Here is a 22,204-nt window from a genome sequence, read left to right on the forward strand (position 1 = left end):
TAAGAAAACATATGAAAACATCTTGGAAGTAACACCAACAACACCAGAGAAAGACGAAATAACACCCCAAAATATTGAAAGGAGACTTAACACTTCATGTTGTACGGTACAGTACGTCCTCCCGGTAGGACGTACCCTAACGGGGGAAACAAATCAAAGCGACGCCGCTTCTTCTAGTGGTTTCCGCGCTTTAGGCGGAAAGCAAACGGCCTGTTGTGAACGAACACCAGGCTTTCCCCCAGAAAACCTGGTAGGCGAGGTTAGTAAAAGAGTACCAGTTACAGGTGGTATTAACCTGCTAGTCAGGCACATGGTTTATGGTCGTCCTCCATGAATCAGGTTGATGTGCAGGTCTTCAACACAGTGTCCTTGTGCTGAGTAACGTTTCCCTGGAAGACACCTCGAGGTTCCCTCCATTCACTTCAGCCACAGAGCTGTAGCCATAGAAGATGTCTTCTACATCTGGGGGGGATTTCCCTGTTGCAACAAACGTTATGCATTTGATGTCGACACTCACAGGTGGTTCTCTGCTCCAGAGGGGAGGTGTGGCCACTCATCCTGTGCTCTTAGGAAGTCCATCTTTATCCATGGAGGATACAAGCCTCCAGACCACTCTTCCTCCGTCATCAAGACAGAGACACAAATTCGGCCCTGGCATGTTGGTGCAAATTGGGCAACAGTAGCCTGTGATTGGGCTACTAGGCCAGTATTCAGATGATAGACAAGTCAGTGGGCCAATCATGTGATGTCTCTCTGCTCTGTGGGCCTGTGCTACGTACAGAAGGATTGGCCGTCTCCACTTGGTGGCCACCCAGCCTAAAATGGTGTCAAAGATTTAAAAATAAATAAATAAATGAGACCCACTGGCCCACAGGCCCACTTGTATAGTCGGCCTATACCCGGTCCACCCCTGGAAAGAGATGTATGTATTTATGTCCAACAACAACAACCTCAGAGTATCTGACAAACATACTACTGGCTGAGAACACAAGGTTGATCCCAAGGGGAAAGGATGAGAATGGTTATTCAGCACAGTTTGGAGAAGTAGTCGGGACTCCCAGACATCAGGTGGGAACTGGTAGCAACATGACATGACAAGAAGAAGAAAAAAGTTTCTATAGTTTCTTTCTTTTTATTAAAAAAAGAATGCTGATCTACAAGCTCACTATGCGTGTCACATTGTGACATGAAACATTGCGACACGCTGTGAGCTTGTAAAAGATCAAACGTACCTTGAAGGCTGGGGTCGGTGGGCTGTGGCTCCCCTGCCCCGATGCAAAGAGCCTCAGCAGCGCCCCCGTGTGGTGGGGGCTTGTCCGGCACGTAGACGGTGAACAATAAGAGACGCAGTGACGGCGATGTCACCCATTGGCTGGTGGAATCCCCGTGTGAAGCGTCCAGCTGGGCAAACCGAGCGCAGCCATCTTTGATTTGGACGGCACCAGCGAAGCTTTCTGCAGCAGAACAAGTGATGAGTATGAATTAGATGAAGTATAAAGCTAGTTTATGCTCCCTGGAGTGACGCGGTCGGTAAGTAGTTAAGAAGGTCTGGAGCATAGACTGTATAAAGTATAAAGCTAGTTTATGCTCCCTGGAGTGACGCGGTCGGTAAGTAGTTAAGAAGGGTAAGCAGTTAAGAAGGTCTGGAGCTTAGACTGTAAAAAACATAGACGATGGGAAGCCATCGGTTTCTATGCTGCGAAAATGAAGCTTTTTTTGGCCCCATTGTTCGGGTGCCGCCATCATTGTAGAAATCAATGTTCATTTGTAGAAATTGTACCATCTCGAATGCTATTGGCTGCCAACGGTCACGTGCAACCGCAGGGATACTTGGCAGAATGTGGTGTTGAGCTTGCCAAAGATAAAGCACACGAAGAAGAACCATCACACAAGCCTATGATCACAAGCCCCTCCTACAGCATACCCTGCTATAACATCAATATAACATAAATTAGACCAGATTTTCACAAAACGCATATCATGGTGACTGAAACAAGGCTCTAAACTAGCGACAGGAACCATGAAGTATTTATGACAATGTTTATTATGGTAAGAAAATTTAATGTAAAAGTTCGGGGGAAATGAATGGAATCCTATGGAGAACATGTTGCTTCTGTTACCAGAACAGCGCAACTAGTGGCCAATCATGGGAACTTTCAGTTCTGTGTTTGCTTCATTTTAAATCCGGACAACTGGCCCACTGGTCTGGAGTGGATTATTGTCGGTATCAACCGGTAACCGGGAGTCTGTCCCCGTTACAATGCTCTTCTAGACCCCTGGGAGATGGACTGCTGAGGTGGAGCGTCACACCTACCATCAGCTCCCAGTACTTGGCACTCGACTTGCCAAGCCGTGCTACTCATACGCTGAGTTGGCGCTGCCCGGGATCGAACCCATGACCTTGTGGTCCAAAGGCGAGAGCTCCACCGACTGAGCTACCCGGACTCCAGTGGCGCGGTGGTAAAATGCCTGCCCACAACCGCAGAGGTTGTGGGTTCGAAAACACCAGGGTGCATATGTCGGGCGTCTATATGAACACCATTGGCCCCCGGTGTACGTCCTCCCGGTGGGGGCTCCTCACTGGCAGGTGAGTCAGTAGGATACAACAGTACGTCCTCCCGGTGGGGGCTCCTCAATGGCAGGTGAGTCAGTAGGATACAACAGTACGTCCTCCCGGTGGGGGCTCCTCACTGGGTGAGGTGAGTCAGTAGGATACAACAGTACGTCCTCCCGGTGGGGGCTCCTCACTGGGTGAGGTGAGTCAGTAGGATACAACAGTACGTCCTCCCAGTGGGGGCTCCTCACTGGCACGTGAGTCAGTAGGATACAACAGTACGTCCTCCCGGTAGGACGTACCCTAACCCTAACCCATTCTGATCAACTTATTTGTTGATCAGAATGCACATCTACAGGTGAGATACAATAGATCATGTTAGCTTCCAAACTGTCTCAAACCCTGCCTGAGTTTCAATTATGTTTGAGAACTCAGGCTGAGAGTTACGGTTTCAGTGTTTCCACTGGTCAATGTGTCCAATGTCCAATATGTAGTTACTGTTTCTACTGGTCAATGTGTCCAATGTCCATAATGTAGTTACTGTTTCTATTGGTCAATGTGTCCAATGTCCATAATGTAGTTACTGTTTCTACTGGTCAATGTGTCCAATGTCCATATGTAGTTACTGTTTCTATTGGTCAATGTGTCCAATGTCCATAATGTAGTTACTGTTTCTACTGGTCAATGTGTCCAATGTCCATAATGTAGTTACTGTTTCTACTGGTCAATGTGTCCAATGTCCATATGTAGTTACTGTTTCCACTGGCCACAAATTGCAACACTAGATTTTAATCGGTTGAATCTAGGGTTGCAATACCTCCCATAGGCAGCTAATGCATTTTTTTTGCTATCTGATTGTATTAAAGGACATCAAACTCATCAATATTGGGACTGAATGGAAAGCTTTGAGTATCCGCTTTCTATCTGCAAAGTGTTTGTTTCATAAAAACCCAGTGTAGACATGTTATGAGCTACTTTCTATCAAGAAATTTAGTTCAGGTGAATATTTTATCTAAGTGCTGGAGATTGGAAGCGCTCGTGGCAAGTCACTCAGCGGTCCTGTGTACCACTTGGTTCTAAATGTCACATAGCCTAATGCAGTATAGGCAGCGGGACATGGCGTTATAGAAGACGAGCGCTTCCGAAGTTCAACACTTTGGAAAAGAAACATGTCTGCTCGGATTTATTGACAGATATAAATCATAACATGTCTACGCTGGGTTTTTATGAAACAAATACTTTGCAGATAGAAAGAGGATACTCCAAGCTTTCCATACAGCCCCAATATTGATGAGTTTGATGTCCTTTAATACAATCAGATAGCAAAACACTGTTTTGATGCATTGGCTGTCTATGGGAGGTATTGCAACCCTAGATTCATCCGATTAAAAAAGATCTAGTGTTGCAATTTGTTTCCACTATAGTCATGTGTCCAATGTCCACATGTAGTTGCACTGGTCAATGTGTCCATATGTTGCACTGTTTGTGTATTTCTGTGTGTATTGTTCCTGCCTGTGACAGTTGGCTGATGGTTCAAGGTTCCCAAGAAGTAGCCAGGTCCACATGTACCTTTTCTGGTATTTTATTGACCTCGCAAGGCTCTGACAGACTGTGAGAACTAGCAAATATATGAAACTAAATAATACTGGCCAAAAACAACGTTCAGCAAATAGGAAACAGAAATTAACACTATATGATGGCCCTGGCAGTTGAACCCTGATGTTGTCCCAGACTGAACTCTGCTCACCTGCACTTTTTAAACAGGTGGGACAAACCATACCAACAATCACTAACAGACAACTCCTCAACTCAACTACGGCCAACTAAGGCCCATGAGTTATCCTGCCTAATTCACTCTTAATCATAAGAATTGTCCCAAATGATTCACTTATATTTTACAGGCCCAAATAATTCACAAATGATTAAAATAATTCAAAACATCATGCAAACATGAACAAACACTCCTCCTCCTCTACAGTGACTGACTCCTAATGGTCTTGTGTTCTCTGTGCAGGTGTAGGAGGAGCCAGGGGGGGGGGGGGGGTGTCTGGAGGTCGAGACGCACCTGGCACCAATCAGGCTGGTCAGAGCAATTCTCCCTCTCTCTCTCCTACCCTGGGAACAATGTTTGGTTTAGGTTCCATTTGAGTTTGGTTTTCCTTGTTTCTGCATTGCACTTACATTACATTTTCACACATCCATACATGCACTACACTACTGATACCACTCACACATCCATACATCACTACACTACTGATACCACTCACATCCATACATCACTACACTACTGATACCACTCACACATCCATACATCACTACACTACTGATACCACTCACATCCATACATCACTACACTACTGATACCACTCACACATCCATACATCACTACACTACTGATACCACTCACATCCATACATCACTACACTACTGATACCACTCACTGTCCACATCCATACATCACTACACTACTGATACCACTCACACATCCATACATCACTACACTACTGATACCACTCACATCCATACATCACTACACTAGTGATACCACTCACATCCATACATCACTACACTACTGATACCACTCACATCCATACATCACTACACTACTGATACCACTCACATCCATACATCACTACACTACTGATACCACTCACACATCCATACATCACTACACTAGTGATACCACTCACATCCATCCATACATCACTACACTAGTGATACCACTCACATCCATCCATACATCACTACACTACTGATACCACTCACACATCCATACATCACTACACTACTGATACCACTCACATCCATACATCACTACACTACTGATACCACTCACATCCATACATCACTACACTAGTGATACCACTCACATCCATACATCACTACACTACTGATACCACTCACATCCATACATCACTACACTACTGATACCACTCACATCCATACATCACTACACTACTGATACCACTCACATCCATACATCACTACACTACTGATACCACTCACACATCCATACATCACTACACTACTGATACCACTCACACATCCATACATCACTACACTACTGATACCACTCACTGTTCACAACTTATTCCACATGTCAGTATCATGTATGTTTTCTTTGGTTATAAATAAATACATAAATACATCTTGCATATTTTCCTGTGTGTCGTCTCCCATTTTTGTCATGATTTGAGCCAGTTCATCATGACAGAATCAACAGGGTTGCCAGCACTGCAGAGGAGAGGAGGTGAGCACAGTGTCACTAAATAAACCAATACACATTTAAAACACGTTCAGTCCTTGTGTGAAACAGATGTAGAAACACATCCAACACAAAACCACTAAACAACTTCCCAGCCGACTTGATGGTGATTTCTATTGGAAGCAACGGTGTAGTGTGTGTGTGTGTGTGTGTGTGTGTGTGTGTGTGTGTGTGTGTGTGTGTGTGTGTGTGTGTGTGTGTGTGTGTGTGTGTGTGTGTGTGTTGTGATGGTCCCCTCACTATGAGTATTATAGGGTTATGGTTATATGGCACTCTGGTATGGTTAGCTTCTATGTATTTGCTTTGTGTACTAATTTGGTGTTTTCCTTTGCTTCCCTCAGGACTTGGGGAGCAGCTCGTTGATGGCCGTTAGACAGATTGGCAGGCACCTGGGCCCGGGTGCCAACGCCCTATAAAGCTCTGCTCCCCAGTCCTGTGACAGATCCCCTCTTGGTTTCTCCCCTGCACACCTCTCAACACTTTGGGCTAACACATACGACACTACACAATCCATGCATCCATACAGCACTTCATTACTGACTACTGATTACACACCTCATCTGTTTAGGTATAGTTTGATTATTTTGACTTTATTCTTTAATGTTGCGCGATGTTCGCGCAGAAGAGGAGGCCTACACGCTGTCGTCGTGAAAGCCCGTAACTCTGGCCAGAGGCGCACGCTGCGCACCGGAGGAGCGGAGCCCTCGCCGCGGAGGCTCGTGGCGTGGACCGGAGGATGTGTCGCTGTGGAGGTCCGTAACATACGTGGGCCAAGACGGCGGAGGAGACGCTGTACTACCGAGGCTCGGAAGGACGATTGCAACGCGCACACAACTCCACGATATTGTTCCAATCTTCCATCCCGGGCCATCCAAATGACTCCCCCCCCCGCCCCCCCCGCCCTCCCTCCTGTATTGCGGAGAGGAGCATCGCCATCTATCTGCGTTTTTTTTTTTTCCTTTTTCTTTGTTGTGACTTGACATTGGTCACTTCTTTTGTTTGCACAGACTTTTGGACACTTTTTTGGCTCTGCACTTTTTCTTTTATTTAGGCTAAGCATTATTATTATTGTCTTGGTGCAAACACTTTTGCATACTGTATATATGTGTAGGCTATATATTTTTTGGCACTACGTTGAGAAGTAGTTTCTAATGTTTGAATGACTGGACCATTGTAAGTTCTTTGAGTTTGCAATATGCTTAGAAAAGTCCCTTAAAATTGCAATCCTTTACTTGAAACGTTAGTACTACTTTTTTGTTGTTGTGTTCTGTCTCGACACTTTATGTATATATATATATATATATATATATTTTAACCTAATTGCAATGTATGGCTGATTCTCCTGTATTGTTGATTCTTCTTTCTTGTTTGTTTTTGTCACTCGGCTGTACACAACAGTCCTTTTCTTTTTTTCTTTTTTTCTAACTGTCCTGTAACCTTTAACTGCTGTACCTTCTGGGTAACTGAATTTCCCCCTTGGGATAATAAAGGTATCTATCTATCATCTTAATAAATATTATTTAACCTTTGTTTTGACTGTGTCTCCCCCTTTTTGTTGTGGCACCCCTAGGCCAGGATCATAACAGTGTGTAGATCAGGGGTCTTCAACAGGGGGTCCGGGACCCCTAGGTGGTCCTCCAAAACTTTGAGTGATAGAACGTTTTTTTGTTGTTGTTTTTTTCTCCTTTTTTATATTAACCATTTGAACCCTAGTATCAATATTCTGAGAACTTTTTTGGCAAAAATAGCAGATCAACAAGCTCACAACGCCTCGCACTGCGAGGCGTTGTGAGCTTGTAGATCGGCTATTTTCAGCAAAGAGGTTTGGTGTAGAGGGGAAAAAGAGCAGACTAAGTACAGAGTGTAAGGTCAAGTTTATTAAGTATTGACGGTTCAAGTGGTTAAATATCTGAAAACACAAATTGACATGAATCCAAAATACACTGATGATTGTGCTGTCAAACAATGAAACTATATGAACAGGTTGTGGGGGTCCCTGCTTCATCTCTCTCTCAACTAAGGGGTCCTTGGCCTGAACATGTTGAAGACCCCTGTTGTAGATTATAATTTTAGTATTTTTGTTTTGTTTTGTTTTGTTCTTTTAAAATATTTAGGCTTCTAATTGATTACATTTTTGAGACACTTGACAGCCGAATGATTAAATTGTACACAATGTGATTTCAGCTCTGAATCCAGATAGGAAATTAAATGAATATGCAAATGAAATCAATATGCAAATTCTCAGTTCCACAGAAAGGGCAAACGTCACTGACTGAATTCCTTTGTGAATGAAGGCAAGCTGTGTGTGTGTGTGTGTGTGTGTGTGTGTGTGTGTGTGTGTGTGTGTGTGTGTGTGTGTGTGTGTGTGTGTGTGTGTGTGTGTGTGTGTGTGTGTGTGTGTGTGTGTGTGTGTAGATGTAGCAGAAGTGAATGGCTTATTCACAGATGTTCTAGGCTCATATTATCATGTGACCCCACACACACACACACACACACACACACACACACACACACACACACACACACACACACACACACACACACACACACACACACACACACACACACACACACACTTTACAGACAGACAGACAGACAGACAGACAGACAGACAGACAGACAGACAGACAGACAGACAGACAGACAGACAGACAGAGGCATGCTAAAATAGAGGAAATGAGAAGATGATGGTTGTTTGTCCACAGTGAGGCACTGTTGTGTTTGAACAAACACATATTCTTTTCAAAAGATGAAGCTGTTACACTTGATGTCCTTCCTGTGATTGTTCAGCTCCTGCTCAGCTGTTCTCTCACTTAGACAATAAATTACTCCTTTTGATAACGCTTTTTTCGTATTCTTTTTTTTCCCCCTATTAGGCCAGTGGTTCTCAACCTTTTACAGGCCGGGACACCCAATAACACGGTTCTATTATGAAAATAGCAGATCTACAAGCTCACAACGCCTCTAAGTATGCCTCTGATATTTGACAATTTGGCCAATGTTTAATTTGTCATTTTAGAAGTATTAAAAAGTCCTTAAATTGTCACTTTAGAAACGTGCAGATACCCCTCTATACACTTAAACTTTATGTTGATTTGTTTACTGTTGATAAACAAAGAATATTAATAATTTGGGGACCCCTGTGGGGGTCCTGGCCCACAGGTTTAGAACCACTGTATTAGGCTGTCCATGTATTTCCATTCAAGAGGAAGGCTATTGTAAAACTGTGTTAATCGAGTTCAGTCAATGTGAGATTAACATTTATAACAACGATCACGCTTTACATTATAAATCACACAAACATAATAATAATCCTTGTTTCAATTAAAAACGTCACTTCTTACCCATTTGTGGCTCTTGTTTTAATAGACAGCTGGATGTAGTTATATTCCGTACTGTAAGTCCAGTTTGGTTGTCAGCTGTTGTCACACTGTAAACAGCCTCAGTGCTGCTTTAACTCACAGAGGGTCACACATGGACATAAAGGGTCCATTTGGTTCCATTTGGATCCATCTGCCACTCTCTGAGAGTCAACAGATCTGTAAGTGTCCCACATTCATGGGGAGACAGAGAGCCTAGTGTGGAAGAGTTACAGAGAGAGAGACTTAGAGACATAGAGAGAGAGAGAGAGAGAGAGAGAGAGAGAGAGAGAGAGAGAGAGAGAGAGAGAGAGAGAGAGAGAGAGACATAGAGAGAGAGAGAGAGAGAGAGAGAGAGAGAGAAAGGAACAATAGACTCTGCTGTAGTTTGTATAAAGAGTCCTTCATTGTGGTGAAACAGAGTCTAAAACACTACCAACACTGTTGTCTACAGCTGAATAAAAACCTCTCTTTCTTTCTTTTTCTTTCTTTCTTTCTTTCTTTCTTTCTTTCTTTCTTTCTTTCTTTCTTTCTTTCTTTCTTTCTTTCTTTCTTCCTTCCTTTCTTTCTTTCTTTCTTTCTTTCTTTCTGTCTTTCTGTCTTTCTGTCTTTCTTTCTTTCTAATCTTGTGTAATCTTTTGCACGGTTGTCAGAAGAATAAAGCATGATATGATGTTGATTTCAACATAATGACAACATAGATTACACAACAGCTGATCTACCTGCTATGAGGCCTACTGGGGCCTGTGTGTTTGTGTTAATGTGTGTTTGTGTTAATGTGTGTTTGTGTTAATGTGTGTTTGTGTTAATGTGTGTTTGTGTTAATGTGTGTTTGTGTTAATGTGTGTTTGTGTTAATGTGTGTTTGTGTTAATGTGTGTTTGTGTTAATGTGTGTTTGTGTTTGCACACATAAGGACCGTTGCGCTTTTTCTTGTCATTCCCTGGCCCTAAAATGTCTCACTGTGATCTTACATATAAGACTATAAGATCTTACATATAAGACTATAAGATCTTACATATAAGACTATAAGTCTAATATCTTACATATAAGACTATAAGATCTTACATATAAGACTATAAGATCTTACATATAACACTATAAGTCTAATATCTTACATCTAAGACTATAAGTCTAATATCTTACATATAAGACTATAAGTCTAATATCTTACATATAAGACTATAAGTCTAATATCTTACATATAAGACTATAAGTCTAATATCTTACATATAAAACTATAAGTCTAATATCTTACATATAAGACTATAAGTCTAATATCTTACATATAAGACTATAAGTCTAATATCTTACATATAAGACTATAAGTCTAATATCTTACATATAAGACTATAAGTCTAATATTTCACATACACAGCCATAGATCATCCTATTACATATAAGACTATAAGTCTAATATTTCACATACACAGCCATAGATCATCCTATTACATATAAGACTATAAGTCTAATATTTCACATACACAGCCATAGATCATCCTATTACATATAAGACTATAAGTCTAATATTTCACATACACAGCCATAGATCATCCTATTACATATAAGACTATAAGTCTAATATTTCACATACACAGCCATAGATCATCCTATTACATATAAGACTATAAGTCTAATATTTCACATACACAGCCATAGATCATCCTATTACATATACGACTATAAGTCTAATATTTCACATACACAGCCATAGATCATCCTATTACATATAAGACTATAAGTCTAATATTTCACATACACAGCCATAGATCATCCTATTACATATAAGACTATAAGTCTAATATTTCACATACACAGCCATAGATCATCCTATTACATATAAGACTATAAGTCTAATATTTCACATACACAGCCATAGATCATCCTATTACATATAAGACTATAAGTCTAATATTTCACATACACAGCCATAGATCATCCTATTACATATAAGACTATAAGTCTAATATTTCACATACACAGCCATAGATCATCCTATTACATATAAGACTATAAGTCTAATATTTCACATACACAGCCATAGATCATCCTATTACATATAAGACTATAAGTCTAATATTTCACATACACAGCCATAGATCATCCTATTACATATAAGACTATAAGTCTAATATTTCACATACACAGCCATAGATCATCCTATTACATATAAGACTATAAGTCTAATATTTCACATACACAGCCATAGATCATCCTATTACATATAAGACTATAAGTCTAATATTTCAAATACACAGCCATAGATCATCCTATTTGTGGAGCGTTTAGCAGATAATCTGCGCGGCACTAAAGTGCTGTGCATTATTTGTGTACTCACCCAATAATCTACTCCTCAACCTCTATGGTCCTCTAGTTTCATATCCATTTGAAAGTTCTGGCAGAAAACGTGTGTTTAGTCAAATATCTCCACTCTTCTACGAGCTGAACACGGACCACATTCTGTCAGTGACGGGTCGGGTCTGAACACGGACCACATTCTGTCACGACGGGTCGGGTCTGAACACGGACCACATTCTGTCACGACGGGTCGGGTCTGAAATGACTGCTGGACTGAACATATGAAAACTTACTTTGACAGCACATCTGTGTTTGGGAAGCACAACGTACAGGGCACACAATGGACAGGTGCTTTGTGATTGGCCTGGGATCATTAATCTCACCACCTGCCACTTGTGTGCCCTGAACGTTTGTGCTTCCCAAAGGAGGTTCTGATATATTCAGTCCTGCTCTCACTCTGGGCCCGCGCCTGGACAGGATGTTGTCTGTGTTCAGCTCATGGAATAGTGGAGATATTTGACTAAACACATGTTTTCTGCCAGAACTTTCAAATGGATATGAAACTAGAGGAACGTATCTGACTGCAAGGCTGAGGAATTCATTATTGTGTGAGTACACAAGTAACACAAATCACTTTGGTGCTGCACAGATCATCTGCTAAACGCCGCAGAATAGGAGTGATCTATGGCTGTGTATTTGAAAACTATGATAATGTCAGATCACAGACATTCTAGGGCAGCCATTCTGCTGTCTTCATCCCATCCTGTCAGTCATTCTGCTGTCTTCATCCCATCCTGTCAGTCATTCTGCTGTCTTCATCCCATCCTGTCAGTCATTCTGCTGTCTTCATCCCATCCTGTCAGTCATTCTGCTGTCTTCATCCCATCCTGTCAGTCATTCTGCTGTCTTCATCCCATCCTGTCAGTCATTCTGCTGTCTGCCATCCCATCCTGTCAGTCATTCTGCTGTCTTCATCCCATCCTGTCAGTCATTCTGCTGTCTGACATCCCATCCTGTCAGTCATTCTGCTGTCTTCATCCCATCCTGTCAGTCATTCTGCTGTCTGACATCCCATCCTGTCAGTCATTCTGCTGTCTGACATCCCATCCTGTCAGTCATTCTGCTGTCTTCATCCCATCCTGTCAGTCATTCTGCTGTCTGACATCCCATCCTGTCAGTCATTCTGCTGTCTTCATCCCATCCTGTCAGTCATTCTGCTGTCTTCATCCCATCCTGTCAGTCATTCTGCTGTCTTCATCCCATCCTGTCAGTCATTCTGCTGTCTGACATCCCATCCTGTCAGTCATTCTGCTGTCTTCATCCCATCCTGTCAGTCATTCTGCTGTCTGACATCCCATCCTGTCAGTCATTCTGCTGTCTGACATCCCATCCTGTCAGTCATTCTGCTGTCTTCATCCCATCCTGTCAGTCATTCTGCTGTCTGACATCCCATCCTGTCAGTCATTCTGCTGTCTGACATCCCATCCTGTCAGTCATTCTGCTGTCTGCCATCCCATCCTGTCAGTCATTCTGCTGTCTGACATCCCATCCTGTCAGTCATTCTGCTGTCTGACATCCCATCCTGTCAGTCATTCTGCTGTCTTCATCCCATCCTGTCAGTCATTCTGCTGTCTGACATCCCATCCTGTCAGTCATTCTGCTGTCTTCATCCCATCCTGTCAGTCATTCTGCTGTCTGACATCCCATCCTGTCAGTCATTCTGCTGTCTTCATCCCATCCTGTCAGTCATTCTGCTGTCTTCATCCCATCCTGTCAGTCATTCTGCTGTCTTCATCCCATCCTGTCAGTCATTCTGCTGTCTTCATCCCATCCTGTCAGTCATTCTGCTGTCTGACATCCCATCCTGTCAGTCATTCTGCTGTCTTCATCCCATCCTGTCAGTCATTCTGCTGTCTGACATCCCATCCTGTCAGTCATTCTGCTGTCTGACATCCCATCCTGTCAGTCATTCTGCTGTCTGCCATCCCATCCTGTCAGTCATTCTGCTGTCTGACATCCCATCCTGTCAGTCATTCTGCTGTCTGACATCCCATCCTGTCAGTCATTCTGCTGTCTTCATCCCATCCTGTCAGTCATTCTGCTGTCTGACATCCCATCCTGTCAGTCATTCTGCTGTCTGACATCCCATCCTGTCAGTCATTCTGCTGTCTGACATCCCATCCTGTCAGTCATTCTGCTGTCAGTCATCCACCTGTCAGTCATTCTGCTGTCTGACATCCCATCCTGTCAGTCATTCTGCTGTCTGACATCCCATCCTGTCAGTCATTCTGCTGTCTGACATCCCATCCTGTCAGTCATTCTGCTGTCTTCATCCCATCCTGTCAGTCATTCTGCTGTCTGACATCCCATCCTGTCAGTCATTCTGCTGTCTGACATCCCATCCTGTCAGTCATTCTGCTGTCTGACATCCCATCCTGTCAGTCATTCTGCTGTCAGTCATCCACCTGTCAGTCATTCTGCTGTCTGACATCCCATCCTGTCAGTCATTCTGCTGTCTGACATCCCATCCTGTCAGTCATCCACCTGTCAGTCATCCACTGGTCCTGCAACATTTGGGGTTCCAATCAGGTGCATTAGGAGCACCTGGACAGGTTTCCATATAAAAAGGCCAGTGTTGTTTGACACAACACCAACAACACTACTCTGTCTCTCCAGCAGATGGCAGCAGTGTTTCTTAGTGTTTAACCAAGGCTTTCTCAGTCATCTCCAAATTTGAGCATTGTTTCAGCATGCAGCTGTTACCATGATGATGGTATCAGTGATGTCAGTTATCTCCAAATGTGGGCACTGTTTAGTATCAGTGATGTCAGCATGCATGTCTATCAGACAGACATCAGACAGACAAACATTCGTCGTTTATTAGAAGGATAAACATATTATTATTTTATACAATTTCAAACAAGATGCATTTTTGCTGTGGCAAAGTGGGCCGGGTTGTGACACACTGATCACACTGACCCCAGGGGGGTCCCAGCCCCCAGGGGGGTCCCAGGGGGTCCCAGTGGGGGCTAAATTGACAAATATTAGAGGCAGAGAGTAGGCAGATATTAGAGGCAAATAGCAGAACATGCTCACAACACGAGGCGTTGTGAGCATGTAGATCTGCTATTCTGCCTATAGTGTGTGCCAGCGGCTACGTCATTGTAGTCCTTAGCGGCCATTTCTTGGGTCAAAACACAGGTGTTTCAATTGTTTGATTGCATAGAACTAATGCTATAGTCTAATCAGAACACCTGTGTAAGGCTGTGTTTACCCAAGAAATGGCCGCTCTTAGAACTACATTTGGCACACCCTATATGTCGCGATGAAACACATAGTGAGCTTGTAGATCTGCTATTTTCAAACTATTTTATACATTTTGAACTTTCTGCATAATGAGTAGGGCCTACTTTCTACTTTTTGATGCCAATACTTTTTTACTTTTACTCAAGTACATTTTGAATTATGGACTTCTACTTGTAACATACTATTTCTATATTGAAGCATTGATACTTTTATTCAAGTAAAAAAATATGGGAGTACGTTTTCCAATACTGTCTATAGTAGGCCTACTTCATTTTGGACCTAGTAGACATGTCCCTCTACACCAAATCTCTAGGAAAATAGCCCATCTAATTTATGCAAACATAATACAGTACTTATTTATGTATTTATTTAGGACAGGTAAACAAAACTAAGAAAAAAAGTGAATATTAAAAAAAAAAAAAAAACGACCCATAAAAACGTGCCGGCGGCGGCCCTAAATGGGTCCGCGACCCTACGTTAGGAAACATTGAGTTGTTTGGGTTTCAGCCGGCAGCATGATGATTGACACCCCGCACTAGCCAATGGCTGAACAGCATGATGATTGACACCCCGCACTAGCCAACAGGAGGAGAGAGAGTCAAAACCACCGCGACCAATGGCTGCACGCTGCGTGCTGCCCCGCCCACTATAGCAGCCCCGGCTGCGTGTGTGTGTGTGTGTGTGTGTAAGTCTACTGTATGTGTGTGCGTGCATGAGGAACAGATTTCAGCACCAGGAGCTGTCCCCTCCAGCACCACGGAGCTGTCCACTCCAGCAGCCCGCACTGCGAGCCTCCCGGCCGGCCACTGCAGGACTGACAGAGCGGTAAGAACAACCAGAGGCTACTGAAACAACCTGTAGGCTATAGGCTACTGGAGGGGTGGTGGACATTTTTCTTTTGCCAAAAACACAGCCGATCTACAAGCTCACAACGCGTCGCGTTTGCGACGCGTTGTGAGCTTGCAGATCGGCTGTGTAGAAGACATGTAGGCTTTTTGCTGAGGAGGGATAAGGAGGAAGATAAGGTCCATGTAGGCTGTGTATACAGGGACAACTCAGGCCCCGTGCAGACCAAAGTCTACCAGGGTTTAAAACAGAACATGCAACACAGAGTCCTTCAGAAAGAGCCTTAATAGTTAGTCTGGATCTGTTGGTCTCAGTAGGAGTTGTTGTCAAATCTAATGCACGTTGCGTTTCAGGTCATTTATTCCCCTCTCTGGAATTATGTTTGAAACATGCCTTATTCATCTTATAGGACATGGGTAGCCTACTATAATTACCTAACATAAATCTAACCCTCACATAAATGAACCACAAACAGGACGAGATCGCATGCATGCATGCAAACAGACAGACAGACACTAGGCTATTAAGCCTACTGATAACGCGCTTTAATACATGCTGTCTCCAGTGCGTTATATTGTGGTGTAAATCCTTTAATTGGACTAAACCGGAGTTTAGCGCTGCTCACACACACACACACACACACACACACACACACACACACACACACACACACACACACACACACACACACACACACACACACACGCACGCACGCACGCACACACACACACACACACACACACACACACACACACACACACACACTGTGATTCAAACGACGCTTGTTGTGATCGACTCATTCTGAAGTCAGATTCATTGTGCTTGCTGTTGTTGTGGTTCCTCCTCTAGTCGTGAACAGCAGGGCTGACTGAGCAGTCTGTGAATGACATTATAACATTATAACATTATAACATTATGACATTATGACATTATGACATTATAACATTATAACACTATAACATTATAACATTATAACATTATAACATTATAACATTATGACATTATGACATTATAACATGATAACATGATGACATTATAACATTATAACATTATATCATTATAACATTATAACATGATAACATGATAACATGATGACATGATGACATTATAACATTATAACATTATATCATTATAACATTATAACATGATAACATGATAACATTATAACATTATAACATTATATCATTATGACATTATAACATGATAACATTATAACATGATAACATTATGACATTATATCATTATGACATTATGACATTATGACATTATAACATGATAACATGATGACATTATGACATTATGACATTATGACATTATAACATTATAACATGATAACATTATAACATTATAACATTATGACATTATGACATTATGACATTATAACATTATAACATGATAACATGATAACATTATGACATTATGACATTATAACATTATGACATTATGACATTATGACATTATAACATTATGACATTATGACATTATGACATTATAACATTATAACATTAACACTCAACGTTCAGGAGAATTCACTAGCTGTAGCCTTGACAGTCTGTTTTTAAATAACAGCGTTTTATTCTGGAGAAAACACCCATCTATCTCTCTATCTACCATGTGACTGTAGGCTACCATGTGACTGTAGGCTGCCTGCTGTATGCGCGATTCAACAAGTGCATTTAACACGCACGCACACATGCATTGCATTAACCACTTACATCCTATGTTATGTCTCGGCTGTTTGAAATCAACAGATCTACAAGCTCACAATGCTGTGACACGTTTGGATCTTGTAGATCTGCCATTTTGGGGGAAGATGTGTGGGAAACAAATAGTTTGAAACATTTGTATTTGTAATGGATAACATTATTAAATAGCTCTATATTGTGACAGTAATCATTGCTATAGAGTGTGTGTTCAGTAACAGTGTTAAACAGCTCTATATTGTGACAGTAATCATTGCTATAGAGTGTGTGTTCAGTAACAGTGTTAAATAGCTCTATATTGTGACAGTAATCATTGCTATAGAGTGTGTGTTCAGTAACAGTGTTAAACAGCTCTATATTGTGACAGTAATCATTGCTATAGAGTGTTTGTTCAGTAACAGTGTTAAATAGCTCTATATTGTGACAGTAATCATTGCTATAGAGTGTTCAGTAACAGTATTAAATAGCTCTATATTGTGACAGTAATCATTGCTATAGAGTGTTCAGTAACAGTGTTAAGTAGCTCTATATTGTGACAGTAATCATTGCTATAGAGTGTGTGTTCAGTAACAGTGTTAAACAGCTCTATATTGTGACAGTAATCATTGCTATAGAGTGTGTGTTCAGTAACAGTGTTAAATAGCTCTATATTGTGACAGTAATCATTGCTATAGAGTGTTTGTTCAGTAACAGTGTTAAATAGCTCTATATTGTGACAGTAATCATTGCTATAGAGTGTTCAGTAACAGTATTAAATAGCTCTATATTGTGACAGTAATCATTGCTATAGAGTGTTCAGTAACAGTGTTAAATAGCTCTATATTGTGACAGTAATCATTGCTATAGAGTGTTCAGTAACAGTTTTAAATAGCTCTATATTGTGACAGTAATCATTGCTATAGAGTGTTCAGTAACAGTGTTAAATAGCTATATATTGTGACAGTAATCATTGCTATAGAGTGTTTGTTCAGTAACAGTGTTAAACAGCTCTATATTGTGACAGTAATCATTGCTATAGAGTGTGTGTTCAGTAACAGTGTTAAACAGCTCTATATTGTGACAGTAATCATTGCTATAGAGTGTGTGTTCAGTAACAGTGTTAAACAGCTCTATATTGTGACAGTAATCATTGCTATATAGAATGTGTGTTCAGTAACAGTGTTAAACAGCTCTATATTGTGACAGTAATCATTGCTATAGTGTCTGTTCAGTAACAGTGTTAAACAGATCTATATTGTGACAGTAATCATTGCTATAGAGTGTGTGTTCAGTAACAGTGTTAAACAGCTCTATATTGTGACAGTAATCATTGCTATAGAGTGTGTGTTCAGTAACAGTGTTAAATAGCTCTATATTGTGACAGTAATCATTGCTATAGAGTGTGTGTTCAGTAACAGTGTTAAACGGCTCTATATTGCGACAGTAATCATTGCTATAGAGTGTGTGTTCAGTAACAGTGTTAAACAGCTCTATATTGTGACAGTAATCATTGCTATAGAGTGTGTGTTCAGTAACAGTGTTAAATAGCTCTATATTGTGACAGTAATCATTGCTATAGAGTGTTCAGTAACAGTATTAAATAGCTCTATAGATCGAGTGTTCAGTAACAGTGTTAAACAGCTCTATATTGTGACAGTAATCATTGCTATAGAGTGTGTGTTCATGGAGTCTATTAGGCAGAAATGCTCCTGTTGTCCAGTTTCCCCAGCAGAACCCAGCAGCTCTCATAGCATAGAGTGGAGTCTATAAGCTTATCACTTTTACACTATTTGTTGTGGTAAAAAGTGATTTTCTTCTTTCTTACTAGTTGTCATTACAAACACATCCATGCCTTGGTTGTCCCACACAAGCCCCCAATTTCTGCTAAACAGATGTTATGCTGTTATGTGTTTTTCCAAGTCCCGGAAAAGACACACTGTGATTGGCCAGTACGGTCACTTTGATTGGCAGTTGTGCCGAATGCTCACCTCTAAACATGATTTATCAGATTGTGGTGGCTCGTGTGGGACAACCAAAGCATGGATGTGTGTGTCTTTATTGTCCCTGAAGGGATATTTGTGATCTGGCCTACATCTGGCCTACATCTTTGCACAAAGCGCCCGAAGTTTTGTTGTACGGACAAGGTCGGGTGTTTTTTTCTCTCGTATTTTTAGGATTCACAGATTCACCTTTGAATGCCTTTTTACTTTGTAAAAAGCAAGCATTGCAGATTTTCTACTTAAAGTCATAATTTGACTGAGCAACTTTAAGTTGTAATATTTGTAATATTTGACCTGGAGTATCTTTGAGTCTCGTACCAGAGCTCCTTCAGCTACAACGATATGTGTTGGTGAGTGACGTCAGCCTGCAGCTCGGTTCATCCTATGTAAGACGCAGCACGGTGCAGAGCCAGACAGCCGGAGCGCGCCTTCAGAGAGAGCGACGACACATCCTAGAGCCTGCGAGAGCAACGAGAGCGTAGAGCGAGGAGAAAGGAGAAGAGAGAGAGAGTCACAGATGCTGCGCTGGGCGACGGTCAAGGAGAAGGGCGGGCCGGACTGCCACGCGGCCGTGGCGGTGGGACACAAGGTGTACACGTTCGGAGGCTCCTACATGGAGAGCGGGGACCGCCTGGACGTGCACGTGATCAACACAGTGACGCTGCACTGGGCCAAGGTGCTCCCGCTGGCCGACGGGACGGGGGAGGAGGACGCTCCCTCGCTGCGCCGCGGCTCCACGGCCGTGCTGGTGGACGACGCGGTGTACGTGTGGGGCGGCTGGGACAAGTACGCCCGGAGCTACTGCAACGTCCTCTACGTCTTCAACGTGGACACGCACCGCTGGTCCAAGCCCAGGGTGTCCGGCGCCGCTCCGGAGGGCCGCTGCGGCCACTCGGCCTGCGTCCGGGGGAAGGCGGTGTTCGTGCATGGCGGAAACAAATGGAACGAGTACGACAACAACGTCCACAGGCTGAACACGGCCACCATGGTCTGGTCCCGGATCGTCTCCTCCGCCGTAGGAGGAGGAGGCGTGGAGCCGCCGCCGTCGGAGGGCCACTCAGCCACCGTCATCGGCACGGAGATGATCGTGTTCGGAGGCTACAACAAACACTACAAGAAATACTACAACAACGTCCGGGTCTTTGACACGGAGAGCAGCCGCTGGCTGAACACGCCCACCGCGCAGCTGCTCCCCGAGGGCCGCGTCGGCCACGCCGCCTTCCCCTACCGAGGGGAGCTGTACGTGTTGGGCGGCCACACCCGCCTCCTGGACCGCGTCCTCCTGGACCACTGGAGCTTCAACCTGGACAGCTTCTCCTGGAGGAGGGTGGAGCCCCGGGGCCAAGGCCCCGCCCACGTCTACGCCATGAGCTCCTGCCTGGTGGGGGAGCAGCACGCCCTGCTGGTGGGAGGGGTTCACACGCCCGGCCAGCTGTACGTCCTGGACATGAGTCCTACGCTCAGGTTCCTCTGCAAGCTGGCCGTGCTGCACTACGGTCTGGAGCAGCCTGGACTCCCACACAACGTCAGGTGTGAACTGGCAGCCATGATGGCCAATAATAACAGTGAAATTAATTAATTCATTAACCAATTCATTCATTAAACAAACACACAACCATGAAATGCCAAGCAAGAGTTCGGTCTAGGCAATGATACCAACTCAGGACTTCTGAATCGCTGCTCACCAAACCCTTGTTTCTAGCGTCAGGTTCTTGAGCTCAGCTTAGACCCCAGAGCCTCCTCTCTGCCACTGATGGTGAGTCTCAGGACTTTGGGTCCGTTGTAATTAACAGGAAGGGACCAGAGGGTCGCCCTCTGCAGGACGCCTGCTAGGATCTCAGTCTTTGGGTTCAGTGGGTTTGAACCTTGGTTAGAGTCTGGCTGTAGCTCGTCTCTATCATCTGAACCTTGGTTAGAGTCTGGCTGTAGCTCGTCTCTATCATCTGAACCTTGGTTAGAGTCTGGATGTAGCTCGTCTCTATCATCTGAACCTTGGTTAGAGTCTGGATGTAGCTCGTCTCTATCATCTGAACATTTTGAATGTTCAACAGTTTCCCTCTGTTGAATGTTAGAGAGGCAGGGCTGACATTTCTAAAAAGGTCTTTTGATGAAAATATCGGAAATAGTCGACCTCCAAGCTCCGGGAGAGTTTGGACAAGGCAGTTCTCTTGAATGCTGCCTTCAGGCTTATAGCGTGGAAAGAGGGCGTTTGCATTTAGTTCACGTTAGTAAATGATACATTCATGGTCTGGAGAGAGGGAACCTTTTACAGACGGGTAAAAGGGCTTTGATGTCTATGTGTGCAGGTGTCTGCAGTAGATGGATGGTGTCATGGAGGTGATTCCAGTGTCCTCCTCAGGATTCAGAGTTACAGACACAAACACATTCCATCAAAAAGCTCAGTAAAACAAACAAGAACTAAGAAAAGATGTGTGGTTTCCCTCGACTCTAATGGGGAGCCAATCAGAGAGGGGGGAAAGGGTGACATCACAATATCAAGGAATCGTGATGTCTGATTGGGTGAATGGTTACATCAGATGATGAGTACGTCGGACACGTCATCCAATGGGAAAACTCTTAGAGAGAAATGTTGCATCGGATGATGAGTGAAAACACCAAGAACAACAGTGTGTTGCCCTGCTGGGAACCACACTAAGAAAAGATGTGTGGTTGCCCTCGACTCTAATGGGGAGCCAATCAGAGAGGGGATAAAGGATGACATCACAATATCTAGGAATCGTGATGTCTGATTGGGTGATGGGTTACAGCAGATGAAGAGAAAGCCAGACAAGAACTATAGTGTGGTTTCCCTGCACTATCTAACAAACAAAGAGCTTAACGACCTGACCTTCATGGAACTGTAGCCCAGTGGACTCATGGCATGGAGGACCTGAC

The sequence above is a fragment of the Nannobrachium achirus genome (genome assembly GCF_963921795.1).
Source record: "Nannobrachium achirus genome assembly, chromosome: 3".
Taxonomy (NCBI): Eukaryota; Metazoa; Chordata; class Actinopteri; order Myctophiformes; family Myctophidae; genus Nannobrachium; species Nannobrachium achirus.